The following is a 20,000-nucleotide window of genomic DNA, read 5'->3' as shown; positions in this document are numbered from 1 at the left end:
AAAAAGATCCTATTTGATTATTACACCGAATAAAATATTTATCACCAGTTCGTGATAAATATACGAAGTTGGAAATGGTTGTTGTCTTAAATCGTTCTTAAATTATTATATAGAAACAAGTGAAAAATATCCCGAAATTTCATCGGCTCAATCGAGTTTTCTGTACAGCGTATAATCAAGGCCACCGAAATAGGTCTATCTTTCGGTGGCCTCGATATAATCACGGGCCGGTGGTGGCCTGGCCTATATTGTTGCCAGACGCACGATAATGGCTAACTTTAACCTTAAATAAAATAAAAACTACTGAGGTTAGAGGGCTGCAATTTGGTATGTTTGATGACTGGAGGTGGATGATCAACATACCAATTTGCAGCCCTCTAGCCTCAGTAGTTTTTAAGATCTAACGGCGAACAGAAAAAATGCTGACAGAAAAAAGTGCGGACGGGCAGATAAAGCCGGCACAATAGTTTTCTTTTACAGAAAACTAAAACGGGGCAAATATGTTGCCACATCTCCTACTGCCTATTTTAGGTCAATAATGGGTATTCAATAACTGACTCTGTCTTGAAAAATCTTTAAATATTTCAGCAGTATTAGCTGATAAAACACTGTGAATAGCAGAGGAAAATTTCGAAATACCTACGAAATAGAAAAAAAAAAATAAAAAAGAGAAAATTTCGAAATACCACTTATCAAAAAAAAAAAGCGATCTTAATAACTGTATCAAAAAGAGCCACACGAGGCTTAAACGGAAAGATCAGAAAGGCTGAATTGAATTGAACTGAACTGAAAATAGAGTTTAGGCCAAAGGCCAAGCACTGGGACCTAAGAAGTCATTCAGCACTGAAACAGAAATTGACAGTAAAAGGTTTTGAAAGGTGTAACAGGAGAAAAACCTCGCAGTTGCACCATGAACCAATTGTTAGGAGAGGGTGGAGAGTAAGATGGGAGAAAGAGAATATGAAAGGAGATACAGTAAGAGGAACGAAAGGGGTTGCAGCTAGGGGCCGAGGGCACGCTGCAAAGAACCTTAAGTAACGCCTACAGTGCACCGCATTAGGTGCACTGACGGCACTATCCCCCTCCGAGAGAGAGATCAGGAAGGGCATACGGCGTAAATGAAACGGCCTAAAATAAAGAGGCGACTGACGATTTCCACATTTCCGGAAGACTTCCGAATGAAAAGTGGCGTCACAGGGCGTGAGATAACGCAGTTTATGATGAGATTTCTTCGGCGATACTGTTAACCCCTATTTTTTTTTTTTCGGCAGGTTGGTTTGGCCCACGACGCCGCCTCTGTGACGCAACGCTACCTTCGTTGATCAGTGCCACATTTTTGTTTGCTTGTTTGTTCGTGATAAATAAAAATGAGAGGCACAGATTAACGGCGGTAGGTGGTCCATTAATTTAAGGTTGGTGTGTGACCAAATACATTTTATAGATACTGTATTAACTCGACTCATGTGCACACATACACACGCACACACGCACATACGTGTATATATACATAAATATATAATTATATATATATATGTATATATTTATATATATATATGTATGTATGTATGTATGTATACATATATATATATATATATATATATATATATATATATATATATATATGTATATATGTGTATATATATATATATGTGTATATATATGTATATATATGTGTATATATATGTATATATATATATATATATATATATATATATATATATACATATACGAGTATATATATATACATATATATAGCTTCAGTGCCTGTCTACTTCCTTGTGACGTCACATGACATTATCAAATTAATGATATACTATTAAAAAACTGAGTGACGTAATGACGTTGGTATTCTAAATCGGTAATGACGTTAGTTTTCTTCCCTAATTAACATTTGACATCAGAAATGCAAAAATTATGACCAACTGTCTGTATAAGAACGTAGTATTAAAATTTTGTAAAACTTTTACCCAGCAATTGATAACTTCATGAACTTTTTGAACAGATAATCCGAATCTAGAAATCAGTAAGATTCAATTTTATCAGAAAGATTAAATGAAACACTCTGAAACGTAATTACAATAAATGAGGTAGAGAAGTAATGGAAGTTCATAAGCATGGCCATTAAAATTTTTAAAGGATTGTAGATTAAAAAAGAATAATTTTATTGTTGCAATAGAGACAATTGATCTGTCTCGTTTTGTTTCAAGCGATGAAATAAAATTCACGTAGTAACCTCGCTATGATTCTTAAGAGGTATAATTAGCATAATGATATCTCACATGAAATGCTGCCATATCTTTATTTTCCTATAACTTCTAGTAAGCAGTAACTTCTCTGCGTTACAATACTTAAGGTCAATGCATAGTGCAATTTGTTAAGATGAAAGGAAGAAAACTCAGCCATATTGAAAAAAGTTTTAACATGAGCAACCTAAAACATGAACATTCACGTTATGTTCTTAAGTGCAAACATGTGGCAAATGTGAAAAAAGTTAAAAGATAGATACTGAGAGAGAGAGAGAGAGAGAGAGAGAGAGAGAGAGAGAGAGAGAGAGAGAGAGAGAGAGGCGGGGGTGTATATTTTATCTCCTGTACGGCCGTCATCAAAGAATGGAGAGTAGATGTGTATTAGCTTTCAATTTGTTCGCCACCGGGATGACGAAACGCCTTCAAGATAAACTAAGGGCATTCGCGTCCTTAAAACCCAGACAGACAGGAATAGCTTCGGCCTTTTCCCCTCCTGGTGCCAACTTGCACAGGGTGGAGACAGCGATCGCTGGACCATGCACCTTTTGTCCTGATTTTCAGCGCCCCGTGTCCGATTTTGAAGGCCCTCTGGGTTAATATATTCTCTTATTTGAATGATTTATTTATAATGTTGGCTAATTTATGATGAGAAGACGCAGGAAGGACACGGAATGACAAAACTGCTTGAAAACGAGACGAGAAACTGTGCCAGACTTCGGTGCCATGTGCCAAATCGTGTTCATTCTCTCTCGGTGCCGACGGGATCATTACCCGCGCCCAAGTTTCGAATACTTTCGTTCATTTTACAGAACGAATGACGCTTCCAAATATCATAAAGGTAACGATAATCGTTCATACGATTTTGATAAATTTTCCGGTCGGGCAAAGGACCAGAATCTTGCCCTTCGCGGCGCCGTTTGACGCGAAAACAAAAATTGCTAAAAGACAACCGTCAACTCACGCCCTTACTGGGGGTCCGCGCTTCGAGTCGCGGGACTGGCTGAGCGCGAGCGCGACGCACGGGGTCAGTTTGGGTCGGAACACTGTGGAGGGAACACTGCTCTGTTACTCTCGAGGATGCCCTGTGGATCTATATCTCTCTCTGAGTGTGTGCCTTCTTCTTAAAACGGCTCTTTCTCGACAGATTCTGCAATAGCGCAAATACATTGCTACAGCAACTGTTGTTTGTCTCTTAAGTGTTCAGTGATTTTTTTTTTCTGTTTCTCTTCAATGGAATTTTGAGTATATAAGCAAATCCAAGAATTGAAAAGCAAAAAAAAAAAAAGTGTATGAAATTTCTCTCCTGTGACGACTTATAAGACGAATATTCCGAAGTTTATGGTGAGTATATGAACAGATTTACCGACAATATACTGAGATAATTTTTATACCTTTGTTGATATTTTGCAATGATCTACAAGTACACAAAGGCATACCGCCAAGAGATGGCAGCGGAATGTTTTTCTTTTCAGGATAGCAGTCATTTACCTGTTAAAGATCTGTTAATAATAATAAGTGGGTCAAGAAAAGACTCGAAGGAATTGCGCTTGAAAGGTGCATGAAATATATAATTTTTACTTCTAAAAGAAAAGTCGTATTTCACTGTCATGAAGTCATCATCTTTGGTTAGTGTTCTTTTGTTCATAATAATAATAATAACAATAATAATAATAATAATAAATTTATCCTAAAGATAAGTGTATACTGAATAATAATAATATTATTATTATTATTATTATTAATAATAAATTATTATTATTATTATTATTATTATTATTATTATTATTATTATTATTATTATTATTATTATTATTATTATTAAAATAAATTTATCCTAAAGGTGCTGTAGTATATATACTAGAGCTTGACTTTTCAGCAAGAATTAATAGTATTTACGTCATACTTAATTTTCTTAAATTTTGAGCTTAAATTTCTAATAGGGTCTTTTATGATACATCTTCACATTATACGAGTACAGGTATTTTTTGAATCGATGAAGGTTCAATAACGGGTTGAGTATTGAAAATACAATATCCTAAACTTAACCACAACAAATTCCATTTCTATATCTATAGAATGCAACTGAAATGTTTGATAAAAATTATATATTTTATTACTGATTCATTAATACATAATTATTGGGGTTATGATATTCTAATTTATAGATCCTCTATCTGTTGTAGCATTACTTCAGCAACATGTTTGTGTGTGTTTGTTTGTTTGTTTTTTTTTTTTTTTTTGAGAAATACAGTCCAGGTTTACACAGAGCAAATCCGGTGGCAACATAAATTTCTTTTGCATTACGTGATGCCTTTCCGTGGTGCATGGTATCGAGGGCGCCATGTTTCTTAGTCCCTGATTTTTTTTTAAACATATCTCTTCTGAGTTTTAAAGGAAAATAAAAATGAAAAAAGTGTTTAAATTAACGACTGTTTTGAGCGAATAGCAAATACGGCAATTAACAAGTATCATCACCGAATTGAGTATCTTAATCCAGTTGTAACCTAGAGTCTCACGTACCTGTACGTATGAAAGGGTTAACTTTAGATTCTGCATCGGCAACTGTGATAGTTCCCCCACATATAACTCTACGGGGTGGAACCAGATATTTTCAAAAGCTGGTAACCAGTTGGGAAAATTTTTTTTTTTCGATAAACTCTATGGGGACTGGCCACCATTTTTCAAATGGTGTAACTTGAATTAAGTTCTTTAAAAACATTGAATTATTCTATTTCTTAACTTTTACATCTGGGACAAAAAAAGTATTACGCTGAATGAAGCGCCTTCATGACAACTGTCTGTCTGACTGAAAATGAGATTATCATCAGATTCAAGAATGACAGAATTTTACGAGATTTTGACCGATTATCTAAGGTAACAATTACGCTTATCAATGTAATTCCTGCTTTAGGAGGGACAATATGGCCTTGTGTTATAAGATAAAAAAAGGAAAACGAAGACACCTGTAGTAAGGTATAAGGGCATTCTTCCCATAAACAACTGAACAGCAATCTCCCACTCAGTCAACATCTTCAATGCACCATCAGGAATGAAATAAGTGGACGATGAAATAAGTATATGTGATTCAAATAGTGCAAACTTGTTTACCTGGAACTGGGAGAGGACACTTAAATACATAAATATCGTGAGGACATATTTATATTATTTCATTACTAGCATTATGAAAATGAACTACAAAGGACTCTCTCTCTCTCTCTCTCTCTCTCTCTCTCTCTCTCTCTCTCTATATAAATATATATATATATATATATATATATATATATATATATATATATATATATATATATATATATATATATATATATATATATATATATATATATATATATATATATATATATATATATATAATATATATATATATATATATATATATATATATATATATATATATATATATATATATATATATATAATACACAAACGAGAAGGCTCTCATGTTTATTTTATAAATAGAATGACTGTTCACTTTCAGAGTGGCTGTTAATTGCTGCTTAAAACCGCATTCATTTTAACAGTCACAGCATTTCTTGAATAAGTCACTGGAAATTTTAACTTTCTTCACCATCTGCAAAACTCACGTTGCCGTATGCGGATTATGACATTGCAAATTATTACATGCAACAGTCTATTTTGGAAGTAGGGTTCGTACAAATGCTAGAAGAAGGTCTCTGAGGAAATGCAAGTATTAAGGCACAGAGCTTTTGTTCTGAAGAGCACAAACAGAACACTTAAGTCCTACTTCGTAGTCCTTTCACGTAGGATAATTTATGTGGCCTAGAGAAGGATGTAATTTCCTTCATTCACAGATCCTAGTTAAGTCTGGGAAGGCTGCTAATTACCTTTCTTTTTTTTCTTTTTTTGCTGTTTCTTAGGTTAAATTAGGAGGAACTTAACTGCTACTTTGAGAAGGAATAGTGTATCATGTTAAATTTTAATGAAGATAGATTCTCTCTAGGAGCAGAGAAAAGTTAAAATGTTAGGGCTCAGAGTAAAAGAAAAATTCGTTCATCATGTACAAGCTAATGAACAAATGTTAAATTTTAATGAAGATAGTCTCTCTCTCTCTCTCTCTCTCTCTCTCTCTCTCTCTCTCTCTAGGAGCAGAGAAAAGTTAAAATGTTAGGGCATGAAAATTCAGAGTAAAAGAAAAAAAATTACGTTCATCATGTACAAGCTAATGAACAAATGTTAAATTTTTAATGAAGATATGTTAGGGCATGTCTCAGAGTAAAAAGAAAAAATTACGTTCATCTCTAATGAACAAAATGTTGAAGATCTCTCTCTCTCTCTCTCTCTCTCTCTCTCTCTCTCTCTCTCTCTCTAGGAGTAGAAAAAAGAGAAAAGTTAGCTGACGAAAATTCAGAATAAAAGCAGAAAAAATTACATTCATCATGTAGAGTAACGTACACGCTAATGAACAAATGTTAAATTTTAATGAAGATAGTCTCTCTCTCTCTCTCTAAAAGTGAAAACGTTAGCTGACGAAAAATCAGAATAAAAGCAAAAAAAAAAAAAAAAATTACATTCGTCATGCAGAGTAACGTACAAGCTGATGGACAAATTACGCATGACACCAAACTCTGAAACAACCCCCCACCCCCTAAAAAAAATACACGAAGTGGCACCTCCAATTCTACCCCGACAGGGACGCGGCAAAAATAGTGTTCTTTAAACACGAAGAGAAGTCTTCTTAAATATGACTATTAATTTCGTTCAAGAAGGTTAAACAGTCACTTGACGGCAAGATGGTGCCGCAAGTGTTTGTGATAATGTGCCGGCAGACACGCGATGTGTACAATTACGTCCAATCTTATATAAATGTTCACTGACCACGAGGAATGAGGTCTGCCATTGCGAGCTCCTGTGGTCATCTGAGGAAAGTATTTTCCCAAGTTTCTTTATGTTAAGTCAAAGATTTTTTTATTTTCTCAAGTTCTCAAAAAAATTTTTTTTTTTTTTATTTTCTCAAGTTCTCGATTTATTTTATTTTGTCAAGTTCTAAAGTAAAAGATTCTGTTATTTTCTCGTTCTCAAAATTTTTTGTTTTATTTTCTCAAGTTCTGAGTTTTTAAAAAAATTCTCAAGTTCCCAAGTAAAATATTTGCTATTTTCTCAAGTTCTCAAGTAAAAGATTTTATTTTCTCAACTTTTCAAACTTTTTTTTTATGTTCTCAAATTCTGAATTTTTTTTTTCTCAAGTTCTCTAGTTAAAGATTTTGTTATTTTCTTTAACTTCTCAATTTTTTTTTTTTATTTTCTGAAGTTCTGAACTTTTTTATTTTCTCACGCCCTCAAGTAAAATATTTTGTTATTTTCACAAGTTCTATAAAAAATTAATGTGCTATTTTCTCAAGTTTCAAGTAAAAGATATTATCTTCTCAAGTTCTCAAGTAAATGATTTTCTTATTTTCCCAATTTCTCAAGTAAACCTTTTTTATTTGTAATTGGAAAACTGAATCAGCAATGGTTAAGAAATTTATAATTTATATAATATATTCACTGCCGATCCCAAGAGTCCGGATAAATTGGGAGGGCTGAAATTAGGAAGGGCATCTGTCCGTAAAACATCTGCTAAAACCAATTATGAAGTGAGCCGTTCAACATGGAGACAACTGGAAAAGACTCATTAAAAACAACGATCCCGACCGGGGAATAAGCTAGAGAGAAGAAGAAGAAGAAGAAGAATAAGAAGAAGAAGAAGAAGAGAGGTTGAAGTCAGGAAGGATACAGCATCTGCTAAAACCAATTATGAAATGAGCCATTCAATATAGAAACTGGAAAAGGCTCATTAAAAACAGCGACCCCGACCCGGGAATAAGCTAAAGAGAAGAAGAAGAAGAAGAAGAAGAAGAAGAAGGAGAAGACGACACTAGGGTAATTATGATCACTATGCAGAAAGCAAAATAAATGTAAACATCAACATTACTAGAAGAAGAGCTATAATAGCACCCCTAGCAATCCCCTCCCAAATAAAAGCTGACACACAAACATCCAGACCAAGACATCGAAGCCTTACAGACTTACGACACAAATGTCCATCGTTTTCTAAAAACCCAACAGTAAAACACTGTTGACACAGACTTTATCTCATCCGCCCTCAAAATAAAAACGAAGAAGTAAAAAGGAGAAACACTAAACCCAGATTGCGGTTTGGGGTTTCATGATTATTTTCGCGGCTTTGGGCAACAGCTGTCACACGGCGTTTTCAAATTTTCTCAAGCTTAGCTTCTGAGAAATGGCAATATTCCCTAATGCTGCGTCAATCCAGTAAGTGGAAGTTTCTCTTCGGGATGTTATCAACATGTGTTAATTAAATGTGATATTATTTTAGGATGAGAGATAGACTTATATCACTGTCTGTCAATCTACTTTGTATCTATCTATGTGTGTGAGTGTTTGGAGTAGGCGTGGGGTACTTTTGTGGTCCAGCGGTTGGCTCGGACTCTTCCCCAGTGAGAGATACGTGGTTCGGTTCCCGGGCGATGTAGATTGATGTTATACTTTTCCATTAATATTCATTGTGTCTCTTTTGGCCTAAGAAGTGACTTATGCACCTGGTAGTTACTCTTTTATGGTGGGCTAGCTCCCTCATCCAGAAATATTGGGGTGAAAGGTACATTCCTAAAGTCACATCCGAAGATGGAAATGGTAAGTTTTCTTCTCTCTCTCTCTTCTTCTTCTCTCTCTCTCTCTCTCTCTCTCTCACTCTCTCACTCATATATATATATATATATATATATATATATATATATATATACAGTATATACATATTTATATATGTATATACATATATGTAAATGTATATATATTTACATATTTACATATATACATACACATACATATATATGTATATATATAATACATATATATATATATAAAAATATATATATACATATATATATATGTATATCATGGAGAAGGGATGGCTGCATTAGCAAGGCCGCTGCCGTGCCTCGACTTTTTTATATATAGAAGATTGCATGCTGGGTCATTTTCACGGATTACATGTGACCTTGAATGAAAAAACATGTGACCCTGAATATCTGCAAAAAAAAAATTATTTATAGATGCTTTACAGATGCCAGTTATAACCCATAATCCTGCCTACAATAAAAAAAAAGATACAATAGTTACTGTGTACACAAAGAAATGAACCTATGACTCACCAAGAGGCATTTCTCAGTAAGAAAATAAAGAGAGAGAGAGAGAGAGAGAGAGAGAGAGAGAGAGAGAGAGAGAGAGAGAGAGAGAGAGAGAGAGAGAGATTACTCTTTGTTCATTTTAAAATTTATTCATGTAAGATATTTTCTCAGGCAAATAAAAACGTACATTTACATTTATCATTCCATTGTATAAACATATGTAAATTAAAATTATAACCTAAAACAACTAGATGACAAAAAGATAGGCGATAAAGGAGAGAATACAAAGTGAATGATTAAACAAAATATTCTTTAACTTACTGTTCTAAAGTTTGTTGAGCAAGAGGAAATATTTTTAACTGGAGTTCCTTTGCATTTGTTTAACTGTAACAAAGAATTACCATTTCATTTTATCAGAATACTGACTACTGAGAGAGAGAGAGAGAGAGAGAGAGAGAGAGAGAGAGAGAGAGAGAGAGAGAGAGAGAGAGAGTAGAATTACCATTTCATTTTATCAGAGTACTAACAACGAGAGAGAGAGAGAGAGAGAGTACAATTACCATTTCATTTTATCAGAATACTAACAGAGAGAGAGAGAGAGAGAGAGAGAGAGAGAGAGAGAGAGAGAGAGAGAGAGAGTAGAATTACCATTTCATTTTATCAGAATACTAACAGAGAGAGAGAGAGAGAGAGAGAGAGAGAGAGAGAGAGAGAGAGAGAGAGTAGAATTACCATTTCATTTTATCAGAGTACTAACAATAGAGAGAGAGAGAGAGAGTACAACTACCATTTCATTTTATCAGAATATTAACAGAGTTTGAAGAGAGAGAGAGAGAGAGAGAGAGAGAGAGAGAGAGAGAGAGAGAGAGAGAGAAGAGAGAGAGATCGAATTACCATTTATTTTATCAGACACACTAACAAATATGAGAGTAGAGAGAGAGAGTACAATCTTTACATTTCAAAATTTTTCAGAATACTAACAGAGAGAGAGAGAGAGAGAGAGAGAGAGAGAGAGAGAAGAGATTCAAGAGAAAAAGAGAGAGAGAGAGATTAAAGAATTACCATTCAAATTTTATCAGAGTACTAGTTATAAATGAACGAGAATATGAGAAAAGTAAAAGAGAAAAAGAGAGTAAAAAAACAATTACCAGATTTCATTTTATCAGAATAATGAAAAAGAGAGAGAGAGAGAGAGAGAGAGAGAGAGTAATAAATTAACCATTTCATTTTATCAGAGTATATATATAAAGAGAGAGAGAGAGAGAGAGAGAGAGAGAGAGAGAGAGAGAGAGTAGATGGAGGATGATAAATGCATAAAAAAGCTGTTACAATGTACTTAATATATATGTATAATATATATCAGGGGTGAGATTATCATTGTTTGAAGGAAGGTCAACACGTTGTCATAAAAAGTTTAAACTCGCCTGAGGTCTCCTTATCCGGGAAATTATCGTAGATCAGATTACCAGAGGGTAATTGTTTATTCACATACACGCTTATGCTTATGCGACCATATGAACTTTATTATAGTTTTGCTTATTGCACGCGTAATAAACTTTGTCTAAAAGTTTTAAGTTACTGAAACTCTTAAGGCAAATGGAATTTTGTGGGAGATAAAGACAAAATGATTCACTTTACAAAAACAACACCATTGATATTTTTTGGGGGGTTCAAATGGTATAATCTTGGAACGTAACAAGAATATAGTTGTGTTGAGATGGATATGGTTAAATCGTGGTACTATATTTTCTTGCAATTATGAAAGAAATTCAATTAAGAGGTAGAATTTGAATATGAGAAAAGTAAACTGAGTTAAAAAAAGAACAGTAAAAAAATAATTGACCCAGATCAGATATGAAGGAAGAAAATCTTAGTATAATATCAAACCTGAGAAAGATTAAATTTTAGGAAAGAGAAAAACAAGACAGAAGAATGTTTAAAGAATGGGGACTGATTGAGACTGCTCCGTAATGTTTACCAATAAAAATCATAATCTAATTTTTCAGAGAGAGAGAGAGAGAGAGAGAGATATATATATATATATATATATATATAGAGATATATATATATATATCATATATATATATATATATAGAGAGATATATATGTATATATTAAGGATGATAAATGATAAAAAAGCTGTTACATATGAATTAATGAATAAATTCATGGAAGATCATTGTTTGAAAAGGCCAACACATTGCATGACTGTTTAAATTTGCTGAGGTCTCTTATCCGGGAAATGATTACATTTACAGGGTTATTGTTTATCATATATATATATATATATATATATTTATTATAGTTTTGTTTATGCATCTATAAACTGTGTCTAATTAAGTTTTACCCATTTACTGAAACTCTTCAAGATGTCAAACAATATTTTGAGATAACTTTGCTATTCTATACAAAACAAAACGACTGATAACTACAGCCAATTAAACTAGTATAGTCTTCCTAATTAATTGCTTAGGCAACAGAGAATACGATGTGATTTAAACGATATAGGTGACCATAATCGTTCCTGTTATGAAGAATCAAGACCTAGAATTGAAATGAATATAAAGTTCAAACTGAGCTAAAAAGAAAGCAAAAACCTATGATGTCATTCAGATATGAAAAGAAAATTGTATAAAAAAAGATTAAAGGTCTGGGAAAGAATGAAAAGAAACAGAAGATGGGAAAAACTGATTCAAAGCAGTTTTGCAATTATGAAATATTTGTTAAGAGAGTTGTGGATAGAGGGAGGGAAGAAAGATAATTTGAATGGAGGTACAGTAAAAGGAATGAAAGGGGTTGAAGCTAGGGACAGAAGGAACGCTGCATAGAACTTGGATATGAGAAATGACATACAGAATTACATGAATAAATTCATGGAACACTGATTGTAACGTAAATTTCGGCGTTGCGGGGATATCAAACTTGAGATGAGGTGAACATTTTAACAAAAAAAAAAAGCAAGAAATACGTACAAAAATGGTTGAATAAAGAAACGGACTAAATTCGTCCGTCTACCATTATAAAACGATCAAGATGTCAATGACGTCATCCAGAGAGAGAGAGAGCCAATTAACTATGTGTGCTTGTTATTGTGGAAGCAGCTTTCAAACGGCAACTGGGTCTTAAAAGAATATCAATCGTTTTATAAATCAAAGCTCAGAGAATTAACATGAGTTTGGAAAAGATACTGGAAGCAGAGGTCATTCAGCGCTTGAAAGCATGCATGAGAGAAGGTAGGTCTGAAAGGGAAGAAAGATAATATGAATATATAGTATATATGAATATATATATATAGGGGCCGATAGGGACGCTATATAGAATATGATATATATATATATATATATTATATATATACACTAACACACACGGTGAATTTTAAACCACAGATATAACATTTTCATAAAAGAAAAAAATACAGCAAGAATAACTTACAAAAATGATTGAAATTATAACATTAGGCACCTGCCCGGGCTACCATTATAAAATGGGACTTTGGTCATTTATAATACAGTTAAGTTTATATTAGAGAGAGAGAGAGACCACAGAGCTGATTAACAGCTCTCCTAGGGCTGGCCTTTCAACCGGGGAATGGTTAAAGAATATTATTTTAATGTGGCTAAGAACCAATTGGTTACCTAGCAACGGGACCTTACAGCTTATTGTGAAATCCGAACAGCATTATACTGAGAAATGAATTTCTATCACCAGAAATAAATTATATATAATTCTTCATTAGCCGGTCGGAGACTTGAATTTTTCGGGCCTAAAGCGAGTGCTAGGCGACAGCATACCTTACCGACTCTCCCAACGGAAAGAACAGATAGACGGTCAAATTCCAACCATTTGGATGTATATACATATACATCAACTTTACATTATAATATATATATATATATATATATATATATATATATATATATATATATATATATATATATATATATATATATAGGCCTATATGTATATGTGTGTATATGTGTGTGTATACATACACATATATATACACACATATGTATACATATACAAAAATACTTGCATACATAAATACCTTTTTATATGCATGTTTACCTATGAGAACTTTCATGTGCACGAACGAAAGCATATTTATGTATGTATGAATGTATGCATGTATGTCAGTAATAAGTGATAACATGCACACCCAACTATAACTCACACACAACACAAAGAAAGAAAAACAGAAAGAGAGAACAATTTCAGTCAACAGCAGAAATTACAGACAACAGCATCAAAACAGTCAGTCAAGTGACACGTGAAATTATTTGGGCAAGTTTCTTCTGTGATGAATAAAAGACGACAATAGAAACACACATTATAAAATAAACAAGTAAAAAATGCGCAAAAGTTTCTTCGGCGCAATCGAATTTTCTGTACAGCGTATAATCAAGGCCACCGAAAATAGATCTGTTTCGGTGGTCTCGGTACGGTATAAATGCTGTATGAGCTGCGGTCCATGAATCTTTAACCATGGTCCGGTGGTGGCCTGGCCTATATCTTTGCCAGACGCACGATTATGGCTAACTTTAACCTTAAATAAAGTTAAAACTATTGAGGCTAGAAGGCTGCAACTTGGTATGTTTGATGATTCGAGGATGGATGATCAACAGACCAATTTGCAGCCCTCTGGCCTCACTAGCTTTTAAGATCTGAGGGCGGACAGGAAAAAGTGGGAACAAAAAAGTGCGGACGGACAGACAATAGTTTTCTTTAACAGAAAACTAAAACGAGGAATCTTAGGATATGTCAGAAACCTTTACGAAACTATAATCATCCTTTTCAATATCAGTGATTTTTTACATGGAAAATATTCAAAGAGAAAATTTAAATGCAAACAGGAGAACATTCTCTTGAGATTAATTAGGTAAATTTTCGTATGTAACGTCATAATGCTGTACTGAATAAGTACAAGGACATGTGATTCTTTCCCCTTGTAAAGCAAATGAAGAGAGAAATTATTTGACGCTGCAGTCTAACAAAACATTTATAAAGAAAACATTATCAATAGCGCATCACTATACTGAGACCAGAAACAATAAGTAAAAATCCACAGTTATGTATATGAGTAAGACTATATTTATCAAAATACAAAAAATGATTAAAATGTACGCTTTCGACCGTTTGAACGACGGTAATCTTCAGCCAACGGTTGAAAGCTTCCATATTTATCATCTTTGTGTTTTGATAGATGCAGTTTTACTCTTATCCATAACTGGATTTTTACTTAAAAGAACATTATTGAATAATGAACACCATATTATATCTAAATATCATTATATTTTAATTACATTATCAATATCCTTAGTCAGCTGCCTAGCATAAACGAGCCTGTTATTATTATTTATCAAGGATCTCCACAAGTAAAAAAAAAAAGTACTGTAAAACGTTAACCATGACGTCTTCACTTTTTGCAAATCAATACAATAGAAATAATGTTTCAAGAACAACCGTAGATACTATGGTACCAGTTACACTCTCGATCTTTGCACTCGGACACCAGAGTGCAAGAATGCCACATCGTTGTAATGCACCAGACTTACAATGGCCCAACTATTTTATTTGTTTATTTGTTCAAGACGAGACTAATAGTTGTAGTATGTGTACATAGAGCAATTACATTTTGTAAAAGGGATAAAATAGTAGACTTTATTTGTGCTGTTTCTTTCTTTGCTGAATACATTTATCAGTGTGTGGTGTATATAATTTGTGAACAATGAAGATATGTTAAGGAGCATGAGCTGGAGTAGAGAGAGAGAGAGAGAGAGAGAGAGAGAGAGAGGGGGAATTATTGATGGAGTAAAATGCCTTTAGTAAAGGTAATCTGTCATACATATTTATGATTCACGTCAATAAACATACACGATTTCATTTTAGTGGACGATTAAGATCAAAGCGAAGGATAAAAGAATGCACGCCATTCATTTTTTAATATTATGCTTTTTAAAACGTTTTAATTGATCTTATACGAAATTCCAATGGAAAAAATTATTCACAGTGGAAGGGGTTAAGAAGCATCCATAAAAAGAGTTTCTAGTACTTGGGCCTTAAATTGGCTCTAGAAGTATATCCCTGTGACCTTATAGAACTGAGCTGAATATAGAATTTAGGCCAAAGGCCAAGCACTGGGACCTATGAGGTCATTCAGCACAGAAACGGAAATTGACAGCAAAAGGTTTGAAAGGTGTAACAGGAGGAAAACCTCGCAGTTGCACTGTGAAACAATTGTTAGGAGAGGCTGGATAGCAAGATGGAAGAAAGAGAATATGAATGGAGGTATAGTGAAAGGAATGAAAGGGGTAGCAGCCGGGGGCCGAAGGGACGCTGCAAAGAACCTAAAGTAATGCCTACAGTGCACCGCCTGAGGGGCACTGACTGCACTGCCCTTCTGCGGGGACTAGTTTTGCAGTGTCAATTTCTTTATTCTGCTTAGATACCAGAATAGCACAGTGCCAGGTCACAGGTCATCAACTGAGAATATACCGTAGTCTTCATGATAGAGACATAGATGTTGGCGTTTGTTAAAACTGGTCAACGGAAATTGAATTTAGTGGCTCACGTTTTCTGGAACACAGCTTAACCAGTGGTAGACGGCATTTACATGAATCAATCAAAATAAATAAACAAATAAATGAAGATAAAAAATGACTACAAATCCCAAGTTTTGATTATGGGCGTTCATAAATAAACGTTTTTATATTTTAGTATTAATACAGTTGTAAAACAGCTCCGGCTATATGACTTCTTGTAAGGTGTAAACAGAATATTGTTTTTCCTTTTATTTTTTCTTTGGTACCTCACATTTTTTTCTGTGTAATTTATTATCAGATATAATTTTCGTTGTATACATTAATAAGTTATGAATATATACATAATACTGCAGCTGTTTTGCTACTTGGAAATACAATGTACACACACATACACACACACATATGTATATACATATACATACATACATATATAAATATATATATATATATATATATATATATATATATATATATATATATATATATATATATATATATATATATATATATATATATATATATATATATATATATATATATAATCTTACTGTCACTGCCACAGCATCACGAAGAGAACACATAAAATAAAAATCAAAAGAACACAAAAAAACAAGCAAACACTGGCATAAAGCCAGAGAAAGAGAGAGAGAGAGAGAGAGAGAGAGAGAGAGAGAGACGCCCCGTCGAAAAGGGAGGACTGTAAACTCAATGAAGTAATTTGTATCAATCTTGAAAGACAAATGGCGCCTATAATTTACATGGCCAGCGCTTGACCGCTGATCTCGCAAAATGCATCTCTCTGTTATCACTTTGACACTAAGCAATCGTCGCAATTGTCCAATCAACTCATTCCGCTTGATGAATAAACGAGGGGGTTCGCTGTGCGCAAACTAATAGTCTCTGGACACGACCCGAAGAAAATTCGGGTTTCTTTTTCTATTTTTTTATTTTCTTATTGTTTATTTCTTTGGAGAAAACTAAAGTTTGGCATTACTTGGAAATTTGATAAGCACGTGCCCCGCCTTTCACGACACCATGATAGAACAAGCAAAAAATGCGCCGGGGTTTCTTCAGGGCAATCGAGTTTTCTGTACAGCGGATAATCAAGGCCATCGAAAATAGATCTATCTCTTGGTGGTCTCGGTATAATGCTGTATGAGCTGCGGTCCATGAAACTTTAACGACGGTGTCGGTGGTGGCCTGTCCTGTATCGTTGCCAGATACACGATTATGGCTAACTTCAACCTTCAATAAAATAAAAACTACCAAGGCTAGAGGACTGCAATTTGGTATGTTTGATGAATGGAGGGTGGATGATCAATATAAGAATTTGCAGCCCTCTAGCCTCAGTAGTTTTTAAGATCTGAGGGCGGACAGAAAAAGCGCGGACGTACAGACAAAACCGGCACAATAGTTTCCTTTTACCGAAAACTAAAAATAGATTTTTTCTTACTCTTTTATATTCAATTTCTTTTGAAAGGTTACTCACTGTTTTGGGGAGAGCAATTGCTACCAGACTACAGAGACTAAAATGTCATCAAATCTTAAAATTTTAATCAATTCATCAATTCTTTACGTCTCTGGAACTTGAGAAAAAGGAGAGAGGTGATGAAACATTAAATCACTATTGGTATAAAATTTCCGTTCAAAAGGTAGTGCTTGCACTATCCTGGAGTAATGGTGGTTTGAGAAAATGTACTTAATCTTTTACCGATTTTATTAAGCAAAATATATATATATATATATATATATATATATATATATATATATATATATATATATATATATATATATATATATATATATATATATATATATATATATATACATATATATACATATATACAAATATATATTCATATACATATATGTATGTATGTATGTATGTATATATATATATATATATATATATATATATATATATATATATATATATATATATATATATATATATATATATATATATATTACATCTTAGAGCATGGTTTAAGAAAATGGTACAGGAGCGTTAGTTTTATTTTTGATTTTATCTCATTCTGATAATTTTTCATGAGAATTTTTTTTCAATCAGCATTACCTAAAAAGGACTTTTACCAATTTGCCTAAAACTAAAGATATTCCTTCCATTGAAAGCCCAGTTAGGAACCAAACACTACTGAGCTAATTTATAGCATTACCAATCTCCAAGTGGGGAGGCCTGAGGTAGTCTCACAGAGTTGGCAAACTCTCTTCCGTGAGACCAGCCAAGAGAAGATGACGTCAGCAGAGCAGTTTCTCACTTGTTTTTGAGGATATCGTGTTCAACAACAGTAATACGGATTTGGAAAGGACTGTAATTACAAAAAATGGATGAAAATGAGACGTAGATGACGCCGAGACTACTTTCCATTTTTGTTAGAATGCTGAGAGGGAACCATTTATCTAAATGTAGAAGTTTTGGGAATGATGTACCCTGCTTGGGACACACAAAGAGAGAGAGAGAGAGAGAGAGAGAGAGAGAGAGAGAGAGAGAGAGAGAGAGAGAGAGAGAGAGAGAATACAAGTTTTAGTAAACACCAAGTCTTGAGAAACAGAGAGAGAGAGAGAGAGAGAGAGAGAGAAGATACGTTTAGTATACACCAAGTCTTGAGAAACAGAGAGAGAGAGAGAGAGAGAGAGAGAGAGAGAGAGAGAGAGAGAGAGAGAGAGAGAGAGAGAATACGTTTAGTATTCACCAAGTCTTGAGAAACAGAGAGAGAGAGAGAGATTAACTTACGTTTAGCTATATACAGAGATTCTACTAGAGAGAGAGAGAGAGAGAGAGAGAGAGAGAGAGAGAGAGAGAGCACGAGAGAGAGAGCACGTTAAGTATTCATCGTCTAGCTTGGAACATTTAAGCATCAGGAAGATTATCTTACTTGTCATACACACACACACACAGAAAGAGAGAGAGAGAGAGAGAGAGAGAGAGAGAGAGAGAGAGAGAGAGAGAGAGAGAGAGAAGGCCGAGGTAAACTGATGACTATTTACTTTAATTACGTGTGATAGAGAGAGAAAACTCAGCATACGCCACGTCTAGCTCGGACCATTTTAAGACTCAAAAGATGATCTTACGCGCTTCACTGAGAGAGAGAGAGAGAGAGAGAGAGAGAGAGAGAGAGAGGTAAACTTACGACTATTTACTTTAATTATGTAAATGTGGCGTCATGGCTGTTGTGGTGAGGACTGCGGTGTGCATCGTATGATTAAGGGCACCGCACGAATTGACCTGCTTATGTATCGTGCCCGAGACCAACTTGGTTTCCTCTTCTCGTTCTTTCATCACGTGACTCTTGCTCACTTCGAAGTGACTCAGGAAATTCTAGACAGTCTTCCCGTAAGTCATCTCTGAGGCATCGTAATGGGATCTTTCCTAGATAGTGACCAAGGGTTTCAAGGTATGTATCAACCTTTAAAGGGGTGTTTAGTACCAGCCCGTTGGGGATTACCGTAAAAAACATCAACAAAAGACTGTAAATATTATAAAGATAATGACCTCCAAGAAGTATTTGTTCTAGATAACGATCCCTGAAAGCCCCTGGGGGTCGCCATCTTGGAAAGATCGTCATAATGACTACGTTGGATCAAATGGTCTGTGGAAGAGTAAGCTAATGAATTTCTTGAAATGTTTATCTTCTTCTGAGACTAAATAGTAGTTTCTGGAAACAAATAATTTTTATTTTAATGTAATACAGTTATCTGAATGACTTGCTCGCTCATAAAAACATGGAATTATATCGTATGTAAACATAAACACGGATAATTGTTAGTCGAGAATGAAACTGAAGCTTATGAAGTGTCTTGTAGCGGTACATTTCCAAGTAAAATTGTAAAACTATTATTAAATTTGAAATGACGAAGTAAAGCAGACAAAGGGAAATATCTGAGGTGCTCTGTCGACTGACGTTTCTGTCTTCAGAATTCTGGGTAAGCTGAAAACTACGACTCAGAAATTAAGGTCAGTTTTTAAAATTATTCAGAAGTGTCTTACTTCTGATTCTCATCTTGAGAAGTTTCTTACTTTTGAT

At 34.1% G+C, this 20,000-nt stretch overlaps 1 protein-coding gene across 1 annotated transcript in view; it reads left to right on the top strand.

Moving 5' to 3' along the window:
• Positions 1 to 3,273: 3,273 nt before the first annotated feature.
• LOC136833673 (irregular chiasm C-roughest protein-like) overlaps positions 3,274 to 20,000 on the top strand; it is a 99,423-nt gene continuing 82,696 nt past the window's right edge. The window contains exon 1 of the mRNA XM_067095843.1: positions 3,274 to 3,587. The gene's annotated coding sequence lies outside the window, so the exon portion shown is untranslated. The remainder of the gene's footprint in view (positions 3,588 to 20,000) is intronic.

The sequence above is a fragment of the Macrobrachium rosenbergii genome, chromosome 52, assembly GCF_040412425.1.
Source record: "Macrobrachium rosenbergii isolate ZJJX-2024 chromosome 52, ASM4041242v1, whole genome shotgun sequence".
In the NCBI taxonomy this organism is placed as follows: Eukaryota; Metazoa; Arthropoda; class Malacostraca; order Decapoda; family Palaemonidae; genus Macrobrachium; species Macrobrachium rosenbergii.
The sequence above is the reverse complement of the archived record's forward strand: the minus strand, read 5'-3'. Positions and strand labels throughout refer to the sequence as shown.